The sequence below is a fragment of the Nanorana parkeri genome, unplaced genomic scaffold (assembly GCF_000935625.1).
Source record: "Nanorana parkeri isolate BGI_ZX_2015 unplaced genomic scaffold, ASM93562v1 scaffold231, whole genome shotgun sequence".
Lineage (NCBI taxonomy): Eukaryota > Metazoa > Chordata > Amphibia > Anura > Dicroglossidae > Nanorana > Nanorana parkeri.
Genome location: NW_017306499.1, coordinates 466,479 through 481,586, shown reverse-complemented (window position 1 = coordinate 481,586; position 15,108 = coordinate 466,479).

Below are 15,108 nucleotides of genomic sequence, written 5' to 3'. Positions count from 1 at the left end.
GGCTTTGGGCCAATGGTCAAGAAAGCATTGAAGCGGGTCAGCATGACAGCCTATCATTAAGCATCCTCAGAAAGAGATCAGCAATGCTGGTCCCCATATCTCCCTAACGAATAGACATGTGTGATTGATTTCGTTCCATATCAAAATTCGGACAAATTTTCAGAAATTCGGACATATGGTCACACTCGAATTTCCGATTCCCAATGCATCCTAATGTGTCCGAATCCGAATTTCAGTTTCCGAATTTCGGATCCCGTATGAAACTAAACTTCATTGGACATGTGACTTTTTTGGCCAATCAGATGTGGTTTTCGGTTTAATGCATGCGAATAGGTCTGAACACGAATTTTCGTTATGGCAACATGGGAGCCATATACAGTATATACAATACTAAAGCTGGGGCTCCTAGACCCGAATGGCATTCGGGATCCGAATTGCATTCGGAAGCTCCCAAATGCCATTTGGGTCTGGGAGCCTCAGCTTTAGCAATATATGTATATGGCTCCCAAACCCGAATGGCATTCGGGAGCTCCCGAATGCAATTCAGAAATTCGGAGCCCAAATGCCATTCGGCTCTGGGAGCCATATACATATATTGCTAAAGCTGAGGCTCCCAGACCCGAATGGTATTCGGGAGCTCCCGAATGCAATTCAGAAATTCGGGTCCCGAACGCCATTTGGGTCTAGGAGATTCAGCTTTACTATTAATATCTGTATATGGTTTTCTGTTTTACTCACAACGAATATTCGTATACTCATCCGAAACTAACGAAAATTCGGATATCGTCTGAAATTCAAACCGAATTATATTTTGGATCCGAATCTCAAATTACGAAATTTCCGAAACAAATTTTCCACAGCTTACATGTCTACTAAGGAAATGTTTGCTTTAAAGTGCATTTAGGTGGAAAGTGGCTACAAAATGACTGCAGAAGATCAGCAGCGTGAGATGCAACACAGGATGAAAAAAGGTGAAAACAAGTACTTATTTTAAACCAAAAAGGCAATTGTTTATTTATTTGGTTGTTACTCTAGAAAAATAAATGCCATTCAGATATGGTTCACATCTTTTTTAATGAACTCAACTCAAAATGACACTGTTTGATTGGAGTCCTTCCAGAGAGGCAGACATGAGGTCAACTGAAACATCCCTCATAACCCTACAATTGCTTTATTTTATTAAATTGCAGATAAATATCAACTGGAACGTCCAATGTCAGCAAGCTGAATTTACACAATCTCTCTTTGAGCGCCGGCAATGAGCGCATGTTAAATGATGTTAGAAAAGAAACAGGGCGCTATCTTTGCTTACACAGGTCACTGTAGATTGTGATAAGAGCAGAAGTGGAGCCAGGATTTCCACTTCTAGATCAGAACCACTCAGTTAATTCACTCCAATATAAAGATTACACAGAAATATACTTTATCTGATTTTCCAGAACAAATGCAGCAATTCCCCTGCTGACCTTCCCGGAAAATGCTCGGAAACCTACAGAAATGTATGCATTTTAGAATACAACACCGGAAAAATCTATCTGGAATTTTCAGAGAATTTCCATTAACATTTTTTTTGCCTAACTATTTTGTTAACCTACATTAATGGAAATATTCTTTGCAATATGGAGGGCACTTCCTCTGCATAGGAGCGCCAGTTTTGTGTTTTTACAAAGTCACTGTAGGGCAGGGGTAGCCAAACTTCAGCCCTTCAGCTGTGGAGAGACTGCAAATCCCATCATGCATCTGCCTCCAGAAATCATGCCTGTGGCTGGCCATATGCTGTTATATTTTTTTCGTTCAGCTTGCGATGAACGAATATAATGTTGTGTCCTTTGTATTATAATAGTGGCTGGTGAGCTGTCAAAATACTTGAATAATGACGGAAGCTGATCGGCTGCCGTCACTGTGCACCCAAAGATTTTTTTATCCGGTTCCTTCGATTTTTCTGATCGAAGGATGCCAGACATAAGGGTGCCGACAGGGGCACCCACGGTGTGAATTTCGGCCGGTTGTTGATGAAAATTCGCACAGTGGTTGCCCTTCGGCACCCTTCCGTCCGGCATCCTTTGCACAGTGTATGGCCAGCTTGACAATGCCTAATGTGAACGAAAGTTTTTACTGAAATGGTAAAGGCCCAAAATTCAGGTTCAATCCAAAAAACCTTTAAAAAGTTGTCCTATGTAGTGATGTAGAGTTCTGAAGTAAAATGTTTGTGCCGTTCTAGGATGTCATTGATGAATGCACTCCTGTGCTATGGCCCATGGAATCTCTGAATTGACAGATTACCTACAGACTAATCCACCCTGAGATAACGCTCCTCTCAGTAGCTGAGCTATCAAATGACTACAAAGGCACTAGAATATTATCCGGCCACACATCGGCCACACATCGCTGTACCTAGTTGTAGAGATACAGGAGTTACATCACCCTCTATCAGGTCACGCAAGAGAAAAGCAGTTGCAGAAGATTCTACTTACTAAAAATGTTACTCCAGTTTTTTTAAAGATATTCTAAATTCCTGCCCTTTTTTTAAAACTATATTTAAATTCCCACTCGTGCTACAGCAAAAATTACAATTTTTAAATACCCTCTTCAATCTTCATTGTCCAGCAATGTCCCCAACTGCCTCCTCAGTTGTGTCCTGACAGTCTTCTACAGGCAGCATCAAAGTAATTTCACTCTGCCCATTTCCTGTTGGCCCAGCACGTCACTTATCGCCCCCGAGGAGGCACATCATCATGTACGCTGGGCTTACAGTACTCCAGGACTGAATGGCACTCATTATCCTGGAAAGATGCCCATCTACTGCCCCCACCAGAGGAATCTGCCATGACACCACCAGACTGGCTAGAAGACTGCTGGGAGAAAAAAAAAGTATAAGGGTTTTTCACCTTAAAATTCTGGGGTGGAGGAGGAAAGGTGGCAGGCAAAAGGCTAAAGTTGCGCTTTAAAGCGTTTCCCCAGCCAATGGTTTTTTTCTTACTTAGATTGTGTGCATAAGAATTGAACCTCTGGCAGGTTTAAAATGCTGTATGTGACCCCCCGCTAAGGAGTTTAAGCCCCACTTCTTTTCTGTCTGAAACCTGCCACTTGGACAGGAATTGAAGGGGAACTTCTTCAATGGGGATAAAGGCAGCAGAAAAACCCTAAGAAAAATTCTAACCCTCTCACACTGTATTAAAATACGTGTTTTTATTGCTGTCTATGCCCCTGTTGGGGAGATTTTCCCTCACTGTTGAGACACCTGTTGTATTAAAAGAAACCTCTAATTTTTAACCTGGTGCTGATTCTGTGTATCAAGTCCCCTCGCTTTGCCTATTTAAAATAAATGGGCTGCTTTAAATGGCTTTAATGCACCACAATTGCATAAATAGGCCCTAAGGATCCCTGCAGCTTGTAGCTTTAGATTTTTTCCAAGAGCCATAATTAAAGGTTGAGCCGGCAGCATCACCTACTGGTGAAATCTTCTAGCTCTCCTATACAATTATAAATGGCACACCAAAACATTGTTTACAAAAAGCAGCTCAAAAAAACAATGATGGTGTAAAAAGTTAATTAACTGTGAGCAACCAATCAGAAACTGTCTTACATGATCTGCCTACAGTAAACTGGTTTACTATTCCTTTATTGCTTTCTAATTGTAATTTTTTTCAGCGATATAAGATAAAACACAACACGGCGGGCGTTCCACTATTAATCACACACACATTTAGAGCGAGGCTGGACAAATCCCAAGAGAGAGGTCGCCAATGCTCCTTAGAAAGTACAGCTGGCGCCCAATTTTTGAGGTTCTCTGTAATTGTTGTTAATGGAACTGGCCCCTAAGAAAATCCTGCTGGCTCCTGAATTCAATATTCATTTGTCCACCCCTGTTTTATACACATGGCCCAATTAATTTTACAATGTCTTGTTTTCTGCTAGACTTTCCATTTCAATATGTTCATTTTACTGCAACGTTTGCAATTATATTATTCCACTTATCCAGTTTGGTGCAAGGCTGATGTTGCATGGGCGATTTTTCGCAGCAATTACAACTCCCCACCCACCCCCGGATTTTGTTTTAGTAATTTCTCGCTAAGAAATTAATTATCAATTTCTATGGGTGTCTTTATTTTTAGCTCGATTTGCAGCTCAGCCACCGAGATTCAACAGTGTTTCATATGGGTGACAAAATCACCAAGGACAATCGCTCTTCATTCACCTCTATGGCTTCTCCACAAATCCCTGAAGATGAGCGACTGTAGCAGAGTACAACCCAACGCTGTAGCGATTAAATCACCAGCATTAGCGATTTGTAGCAGCAATTAGTCTCTGCTACAAAATGGCCTATGTGATATTAGCCAAACTCTATCTGTATTTCCACTTGAGTTCCTTAGGCCTCATTGACACTGTTAAGAGCCGGCCTGTACAGATCTGTGCGGTGTGCACGGCCGTAACCGGCTGCTCCCGGGAAGGACAGGTGTTGCGTGTGATTGCACGCAGCAGCCTGTTCTTCTCTATGGGAGTACGCCGCCGTAAGCTCACCCGAACTACACTTCCTTAAGGGTGCGGGTGTCTGTGCTCGGACACAGACAGGATCCATCCTCTCTGCATAAGAGTACGGACACCCGCACGGATGTGCAGTTCGGGTGAGCATACGGCCGCGTACTTCCATAGAGAACAGGCTGTTGCGTACAATCACACCCAGCACCTGTCCTTCAAGGGAGCGGCCCAATACAGTCGTGCACGCTGTACGGATCGGCTCTTAACAGTGTGAATGGGGCCTTACCGGTGAACATTCCATGAAAAGCCCCATTCGTCATTCATTAGAACAGTGAATGTCATGTCGTGCTAGAGTAAAGCATAAAGATAATACTCCAGATCTAGTGTACTTAAGATAAGTGACTGTGTCATAGCATAATGAGATGTCTGCGTGATAAGGAGATCCTCTACACGAAAAAATAATTAACTGCCTCAGGTCTAGACTGGCCCCATCTACCTGGAATCCTTCATCCCCTTTCGCATTCCCCTCCAGCGTGGAAAGAGTCAGGAATTCCATGGCTGCGAAAAGGATGAGAGAGGACTGAGCAAACACGCGTGCGTTCAACCCCATGTGCGTGCAAAAGAAACCCTTGCACAACACATAGATGTTATCACAGGGTTTTCGGCTTTACAATGCTGTACAGGTTCACGCTGCAAGGCCCGATGCATTGGGCGTCACTTCAAAAGGCCAAACAAACGATGACATTTGGGTGTGCGTGACACCAGGGGAAAAACAATCGCTCGCTGCCAAATCGAGTTTAAAGATGCTGGTTTTGTTTCGGTGGGCTATCTCGAGGAAAACAGAAAAAAAAAAACAAGTCAGATGAAAGAAAAAGAGAGGCAGTCTAAAAAAAAGTCAGATGAAAGAAAAAGAGAGACAGTCTATCTCTGTTCTACTGTAACCTGAGACAACGGACAGGAATGCAGAATATGAGTCTGGAGACTCAGTGAGCTGGGTGAGATCAGGATAGACCTCCTTCTCTATTTGGCACCAGCACAAAGTCCCTGGAACAAAAAAAATAAGTGGCACCGGGAAAAAACAAAAAATCAAAAAGGCTGCGTAAGCCAAGAGAGATTTAGGGGTCTTAAAGTGCACCTGTCATCTATAAACCACAGGGATAGGGCTCATGTAAAAACTAGAGGACATAAAAAGAAGAGGCACAGCTTCTTAGCAGGCATATCAAACGGGTGTTTCCTTCTGGTTCCTTTTTGAGGCCCTAGGACGGTTTAGGTACCCAAGATGAATTTGACCTAGGCTGTTTGATCCATCGTGAAGGCTTCCTTACATTATTTTTGAAAGCTCACCACTAAAAAACATTTAATGACCATTTTCTCAGGGATAAATTATAGTTAGTTGCATTTATTATTATTAAAATGCAATTACCCAAGTGCTGTAATATTGCCTAGAATTAAATAGGTGTGGCCCTCAGTAGATCTAATGCTGGCCTCGGACATAACAATAAGCAATTAGGTAATCATAGACTTAATAGTTTCAACTGAACTTTTACTTACAAATGATCATTCTATAGGCTGAGTGCCAGGATTTTTAGCCAGCACCAGTGTTCATTCTCGATCAAATGGACTGTTGGTTGGCCAATCTGACCACTGATGGCCCATCCACACGTGCACGTTTTTGCAACCCATGCATTAACATAAATAGTACTGCCAACACATTATAGAGTAGAGCACTATTGTGGTGCGCTGTGTTGCTAAATAAAAAAAAGAAAAGGTTTGTGTGTTGGCATGCCATTCATAATAAACTGAGCTGGACCACGGAAGAGTGAATCTAGACTTAGCATTGTGGATTTTTAAAGATACAATTTTAATGATTATTTAAATCAATATGATCACTCCTATCACTTTCTCAAACAATTCATCCCCACACAGCTACCTACTCATATATCACTTGCGCTTCCTTTTTAGATTGTAATCCCTCATGGGCAGGGCCCTCCTTACCATCTTGTCTTGAATTGTATTTTAATTGTAATGTCCTCCTTATATTGTAAAGCACTGCGCAAATTGTTGGCGCTATATAAATCCTATATATTAATAATACTGTATATTGAAGGACTCCATCTACTCAATTCCCCTCTGCATGGCATCTGGGCATGACATGGTCTATGAACTAAAAGTGGAAGCAAATATGAATAGAGGAACTCCAGGCAGAATAAAGCTTAACCCCTGCAGTGGGGTTACCCTCGCACTGCAAGGGTTAAGTGCTAGCAGCCAGGCGGTACTGACGTTCAGGTGAGTATAACTTTGTTATTTTAGAGCCTAGACCCTTAACACCCCAATCACCATTCTAATCCCCATCATCCACAATATAAAAAAATCTGACCTTCTTATGAATGAAAGTTTTCCCATTTGCCCATAGCCGGGCCACCATTCTCGCCAAGATGAGAATGACGCATTAACCTCCTGCTGCAGCCTCCTGAGATATCAGCATCACATATCCTGGGAGGCATCGGCTTCCCCACAGGAAGATGCATCTGGCGGTGTGTCATCAGAGAGCGGCTGCAAAAACCAGTAAGAGACAGCCGTATCCCAATGACGCAGAAAACAAAGATGGCGGAACAAGTTGGGACATCCAGCAGAAGACCAGCAGGGAAGCACAGGACAATGCAAGAGTCACTGAGCTTGTATGTTTATCCTGGGTAAACGAGCATCAAAGTGGCAGATGGTGAGTAATCGTCATGGATATGGGTGAAGTTCCGTTTTAGGCAAGTCAAACTGTCTAACCCAAGTCCCTCCTCATTGCACATACGACACTGACCCGCCATCTGCTGCATATCTGCAGTCATAGAAAAATAGCTGACTCACATTATTCTCCAATATGCATTTTGCTATAAATCCCTCACAAAACATCGATCTGAATGACTGCTTTGCATGTTCGTTCACATTGCCAACAGATTGTCCAACTTCATTACTGCCAAGATACTCTGTCTGCATCACCGCCACATTCCAGTTCAAACACCTGATTCCTTTTAAACTTTGTCTATTATATTCTATGAAATACTTCAGAGCATAATAATGATCCCCTTCTAGCCGGTCCGCTTAATCCTTCCCTGCTGTGCCTGTTTTGTGCGTCATTTATTGTCTGTCTCTGATTGAAGGACTTCTGGGATTCATTTCCTGAAACGGGGTGTAGCAGAATTAAAGAACACGATTATCTGGGGTTCAATCGCATGCGTGCAAGGCTTAATGGTGTAATGGGCTTTGTTAGTTTAGAGATTCTGGAGACAAGTCCTGTAGCAGATCCTGGTGGTCTTTTTCCATAGAATCTGTAGAGATCCTTGGAATGCTGCTGAACCTGACCTGCCTATCTGAGCTGTGTATTAGCTGTAGGCTTCCTGTATAAACAAACAACTGCAGTGCAATGTTAAATGTGTACGGCGCGGCGACAAGGGCTCCAATGTCAATGTTAAAGCAGAATTTAGCCCCAATTTTTTTTTTTTTTTTTAAGTATAGGAGGGTTGTAAGCCCGGGAGAACGCACAAAAGAAGCACCGCTCCTCCATGGCCCAGGAAAGGAATGAGCCAGGTGCTTGCCACTGGGAGCATGTCCTCATTCCAATATGAGTCCATACAAACAGAAGAAAATCTGTCCACACGCCGGATTCCACTAGAATAGGTTATTAAACTTGAAACCACATGACTGGTGTCCTGTCCAAGGGTCCCCCGACGTATTTCACCCAATCATTGGCTTAGTTGAAGAGATCTCTCTAACTGAGCCCGTGATTGGCTGAAACATGTCAGAGGGACTTTGAGCGGGACACCAGTCATGTGGTACAAGCTTCATTAAACTATTCCAGCGGAATCCAGTATGTGGTCAGATTTTCTTCTATTTGTATAGGGTTATAACCCCTGTCCACTTTCTATTGTCATCTGTCTCCCATTGGGGAGATTTCCCTTCCTGTTCATCAGCCACAGCAGGAAGTGAGAGAAAATCCCACCAAGGAGAGGCAAATCCCTGGTGGTCAGCAAGGTTACCAGAACTAGAGTCCCAATAGGAAGATTTCCCATCTATTCCTGTTCTGATGACAACCAAAAATTTTGGATTTTCTTTCACTTTCGGTGATAACGGTCACCAGGACAAACAAAGAGTGTTAAGTCATTTTGGTGTCACCCCTCCAATGGTGTCACTCGGGTGCGGGCTGCACCCCCCTTGTGATGCCACTGAACCAGCACACTGATAAGCCCCTCTTTCTGACAAGGGGCAGGTACTGACATTGGTTGCAAAAATAAATGCAATGATGTATCAATGACTATAAAGTTGCATTAATTTGTGTTTTTAATCAGCCCAGGGATCAGCTTTAAATTAATTGTGTTTTAGGAAAGGTTGTATCATCCTAAACTGTTTATCTTTCTTTTCTTCAACTGCTCGCCCCCATCTACGCTATGTAAAAAAGGATGTGACTAACAATGGACCAAAACCCCTTCTGGCTTTATTGCCCAATAAACAGCCTTTGGTCTCCACAATGCCGCACACCTGCACCAACACCTCAAGTGTTGCTTGAAAGTTTATACAAAGTTCAAAGGCACTTTACAAGCAGCAAGGAAGTGCTCCTTTCTTCTTCTATGAGCCTTCATCTCAGATTGGAGCAGATGGGTTTATATTGATGACAAAAACTTCTGGGTGTTACTGAAATGACATCCATTCCCAAGAAGAGGTCCTGTCACCCAACCATACACCAAACATCAAGAAAGGGAATGCAGCCAAATTTTCTTGCACCTTGGCTTACTAAGAGCATTCCTGAATTTACGGCACACAAGTTATCAACATTTGTGTCATTTTGACTGCAAAAGTTATTGTACAGATATTTGTATCAATACAACTATATTTAGGCTGTTTGGTTTGGTTTTGGTTTTCTGTAGTGATTTATGTGGGCTTGAGGCAAACCGAGTTCGGTCAAGCCTGCGCAAAACTCCAAAACTGTCAGTGACACCCCCCCCCCCCCCCCCCCCCCCCCCCCGCCCGCCTGGGGGGGGGGGGTGTCACTGACAGTTTTGTGCAGGCTTGGCCGAACTCAGTTTGCGTCATGCCCACGCACTTCAAATATCTCATGGTATCCTCTTTGGTTCCTCCCACTGACCCTACGTTACTACAAGACGCGATTGTGGGGTTAGAGGTTGGCGGGACGAACCAATGAATGTGGCTGGTATCCACTGGGTTGCAGAGGTGTGTAGCGGTACTTTCCATTGTTTTTGCTTTTTAAATTGATTTGGTAGTGTACAAACTGTACACTCCATTCAGGTCTCCACACAGCAATGCACCGAGTTGCGCAGATCTCTGGTGCCATCCAGTACACTGCAGAGAAATGTAGTATGGAAGACTTGAGACATAAGGATCAGAAAATGTCAAGCAGGAAGAGTCTACATAAGGCTTGAGCAAATATGAATTCCTCTATGAACATATAAACTTACGAGCTATACACAGAGCTTTTTTAAAAGTATAACTCCAGACAAAATATTTTTTTCTAGTGTTGGGTAGACTAGGATAAGGTAGGAACCTCTGTCAGGTTTTTTGTGTCCCCGTTGGAGAGATCTAAACTCTCTATTTGTCTAGCGGCCATTGTCACTTGAAGAGACATTTTTGCACTTGTCAGCAGTACATGAGTGAAATGTATTCCAGGGTCACCAAGGGGCCCATGTTCAAAAACAATTTTTGGGCCACCGAGTTAACTACTGGCCAAGTAAAATTACTTTTTTAATGTGTATTGATTGAGAGTTGTATAGCTTTAACATACCTTAGCCCAACTCATGGCAATACACGTACCACATACCTGCATTGCAGCACACTGCGTTGCAGCACACTACAACACATGGTAACATACTACTGTGTTCTGCGGTGCCCTACATTGAAAAATTTAGTGTTGCACACACACATATTATTATTATTCAGGATTTATATAGCGCCAACAGTTTGCGCAGCGCTTTACAATTTAAGAAAGACATTACAATCACAATACAATTCAAGACAAGATGGTAAGGAGGGCCCTACCCCTGAGGGCTTACAATCTAAAAGGTATTTGTAAATTAAGACTAGACTGATAGCAATTTGGTCCAGCTGTCATTTTCCCACTATAGGCATGAAAACAAACAGACGCTGATTGGACGCAAGGTGCAGACACTTTGATACATGATTCCTACTGTTCCTTCACAAAACAATCCACAAATCTAAAAAGAAAGAAACAGCTGATGATATCTGAGCACAGCATTGTGCGGCCAACGTTTTGATTTGTAATTAGCTGCAGTGTGAATTATTTTGGAAGTTTTTCCAGGCAGATGAAACCCCAGAGAGTAGGACAGCCATTTAGCTAGTCAGGCTACAGTTTCCCATGAATGTTTCTAAGCCTTCACGGAGAAAACTCACAGCTGAACGCAGAGGTATCCACATTAATCTTTGTCAGCTGCATGAGGTCTGATTAACCAAGGCCTCTCCGACTGTGCTGAGAGAAATACAAGGGATGTCGTTGCTGATCTCAGATTCCGCAACCTGACCCACTCCAGTAGGTATAAAACATTCTGGTCCTGATCACCTCTCACAATTATTCGACATACATTTTATGGCCAAACGTATGTGGACACCCCTCCAAATTATTGAGTTCAGGTGTTTCCAGTGAAGGGAACTATTAATGTCTACGGCATACGGCAAAAAGACATTTTAGACAGTAGCATACTTTTAAAGTGACATTAAAGTCAAAGTTTTTTTCCCCCCTTCCCAATCCTGCTGTAGGGACTTACCTTAAATGATGTCTCTTAATCCGATCATCTTCTTCAGTGTCCTTTTTAGCTGTCTCTCCAGTGCTGGTGCGGATCTCTGATCCAGCACTGACTCCTCTGTCCTCCTCTTCTCTGATGTCTCACGGTGTCTGTGCGGGTGCACGCTGCTCCATAGACTTACCTTGGGTCTCTCCTCGTCTCCCAGCCAAACATCTGAAGTGCGCATGTGCTCGCCCCAAGATCCTTTGCGGCCGCCCAAGACTCTTCAGATGTTCGGACGGGAGCGTGCAGCAAAGACACAAGGTAAGTTTAAACCCTTTTTGAAAGGTTTAAAAAAAAAATGTTTTTGCATATATCTACTGCTTGCAAGCTGTAGATATATGCTAAAACATGTGAATGTTTAATAACCCTTTAACCTTGTGGCAACAGTTTGGGGGAAGGCCCTTTTCTGTTCCATCATGACTACCCCAGCTCCATAAAGATGTGGTTTGATGAGTTTGAAATGGATGAACATAAATGACCTCTGCAGAAACCTGACCTCAACCCTAATGAACATCTCTAGCATTAACTTCAATGCCAAGTCATGCTTCTTGTCCAGAGTGCTTTTTTTGATTGAATGAGTAAAAAATCCCATTGACGCACTCCAAAACCTTTGGAAAGCTATATTAATGACCATGGTTTTAGTATGTAGGAAATCACGTGGCCTGCACAAAGCCCTCCCCACAACCCAGAACGCCAATTATAAGTCAGGTCTTGTCCAAAATTCTTTTTTGGTTTAATGAGCATACATTCCCACACACACACACTCCAAAAACTTGTGAAAAGCCATATAAATGACCATGGTTTGGGGAATGGGATGTCCATCAAGCTCATACAGGTGTTGGGGTCTGGTTTACTCATAATTTTGGCCATAAAGTGTATAAGCAAACTCTTCAGAAGAGATGACTGACTAAGCTAAGGTGAGTTCTCAGAAACCCAGGGAGATATCCAGGGACAGAGTTTCGTATCATACCTGGTAGGGGCCAGACTAGAAGTTCTGTGATCCCCTTCTGAAATGCTAGTTGCCTGGCTGCCATGTTCCTCCTCTGACCTTAATACTTTGAATTAGGGACACATGATATAAATCTCCCAAAGGTTGAAATTGTGGGTAATAAAACATAAAAAGGAATGCAGTGAAGAAAAGCAAAATGCTGTTCTACAGAACCATTCATGGTCATATACCTGCTCCTTTAATTTTAAACTTTTTATGGAAAAGTAAAAAAAATATGAAAGCTTTCATGCCTGAACTTCTTTTGAAAATGCTAGTTACCTAGCAGTTATGCTGACCTTTTAGGTTCAATATCAGAGGGTCAAGATAGACAACCAGGTAACTAGCATTACTCAGATCAGACAGTCTCTATGTGTTTCCTTTACATTATCTACATTTATCTACTTTTTTTTTTTTAATCCCGCAACATATTGATTTCAACAGTTGATCAAATTCCTACACATAAATTAATATAATGGCAGTGGATAATGATTGTGTGAAATCGATCAAGCAAGCACCCCATCAGACCTGGATCAGAAGCGGATTTCCATAATTCAGTCCCATACTGTCATGTCATTCTAAGTTACAAATTGCATAACAAATTTCCCTTCCTGTTTGAACGGGGTGGATTCCAGAGAACCGTGAACGGAACAGAGAACTAGCCCTGAGTTATGGGAATCGGTGACCCAGAACCGAAACCCCAGACCACACGCCTCTACTTTCTAACGCAGCAGGGAAGCCACAGAATCAACGTATAATATGATCTTATTTTAATGACAGGGAAAAAAACGGAAGATGGGTTTAGCAGACACTGAGAAGAGAGAAGTACAATCTGTAAAAAGAAAATGATCCTAAAATAAATCGTTTTTAAATACTACGATCTCTCCTGCCAATGTTCCTTCCACTGGCTCACAAAAAAATGCTATTTAGCACAGAAATCCATGACTAAAAGGAACACAGCTGGGCTAAGGCTGGCCATAAACGGGTCAATTTTTTCTTCTCTAATACATCAAACTTGAAAGATTAATTGAAATGTAAAAAAAAGCAAGGGAAGCCAGGCCCCTCAGTATTCGGGAGGACAACGATTCTTATTATCGATTATCCTCGATTAAATCGATTAGCTGTTGTAGCCCTACATGTGTCTGTCCTCAAATACATATCCCTACTGCTGGAATCCACCACAATCTTCAGGTGAATGTGGCATAATGCACAAAATACTTTTCTCTATGAAAAAGAAAATAAGCGGGACAAACTCACACAAACCTTGCTAGATACCTTAAAAGTCACTCACCACTCAGATTCCACAGTCAGATCCATATTAAGAGGAACCTCCAGGTACTGGCAAAAGGCTTGCTCCCACCTGTATGAATTTTTGTCAAAGAAGAGCAGCACTCAATGCTTCCTCCAAATAAATCCAAATTGTATTTCAATCCATGGAACAGCAAACACCTTCCAAAGCTCCCCAGAACGAAAGAAACTCTCTCCTTACATGTTTCACCCTCAGGGCTTAATCATAGGAATTCATTCCTATGATTAAGCCCTGAGGGTGAAACATGTAACCCTCAGGGGTTACCTCTCCTATGATTAAGCCCTGAGGGTGAAACATGTAACGAGAGTTTCTTTCGTTCTGGGGAGCCCTGCTAGCTACCTATTACACATTTCATAAAGTGTAACCCTCACAACACAACCAGGCAAAGCAACTGTGATGTTAAAAGTGCTGTAACTCAAAACACATTTAATCTGAAATAAGAAAATTTCTGACTGGTTGTTCAAAGCTACCCGCCGGTTGTCTGTTAGAGGTTTCCACACATTTCAATGATGTAGGCAGCCATTTTGTGCCTTCTTATTAAATGATAGGCTTCATTCTCATTGGGCTGCTAACTCAACTATGAAGTAGAAACAAAAATAATATTCCACTATAATTTTCCGTCAACCCCAAACACAAAGACATATTTACTAACTAACGCAATACCTTATTTATGAGGCAGGAGCAACATAAAAAGAAAAGTCATCTCTTCCTGACCTGGTTTAGGGTATTTTCAAAAAAGCATGAAACCAGGAAGTAACTCTGGAGTATAATATAAACTAATCAGGGAGCAACAAGCAGCAGGGAACCCGAGCAATGGATAATTGTTGCATAATAATTACAGTAGATAGGAAGCAGCTAAGCCCTTAAGCAACGTTGGGTGCAGCAAGACTGGGAAGCGAGCTTTGTTAGAGTCAACATATGTTACTCATTAGAAGACATGTGTTTTCTGTCTCACAACTCCACCCATTAGGAAGCATCAGACAACTTGTTTGTCTGCACTTCCTGCTGCCACAGTTCAATACACTGGTTAATTGGTGTGCTTTCTAGCTTAAAGGAAACCTATACTGAGAAAATATGAAGGCTGCCACTGCTGACCTCTCAGTTGGAAAACCTTAGGTGCCTGGCCGTCATGCCGATCCAAACATGAGTACTTTCTGAGCCACTAACCCAGAACAAATATTGAGGAACTGTGAATTCACTTTCTGCCTGCGCATTGCAAGTGACTTCACTGACATGCTTGTGGGCTTCCAATGCTGACTTCTCAAAATGTTTATTGCCTAATGGGCTAAATACATTTGAGGACACTCATCTGTCTTGTACAGCACACACAATCCAAGTCAACGTGGTGAAAGAATAGCCAATCATCACGTGCAATGAAACTCAAAAACAAAACAAAAAAAGCATGTATGCTTGCACATGATTGGATGATGGAAGTCAGCAGAGCTTCACCTCATTCAGTAAGGTAAAGGGAAACTTCCTGTGCAAACTGCAAATTCACTTGCAAAGACCGCGCGATCATGTGCAATTGCACA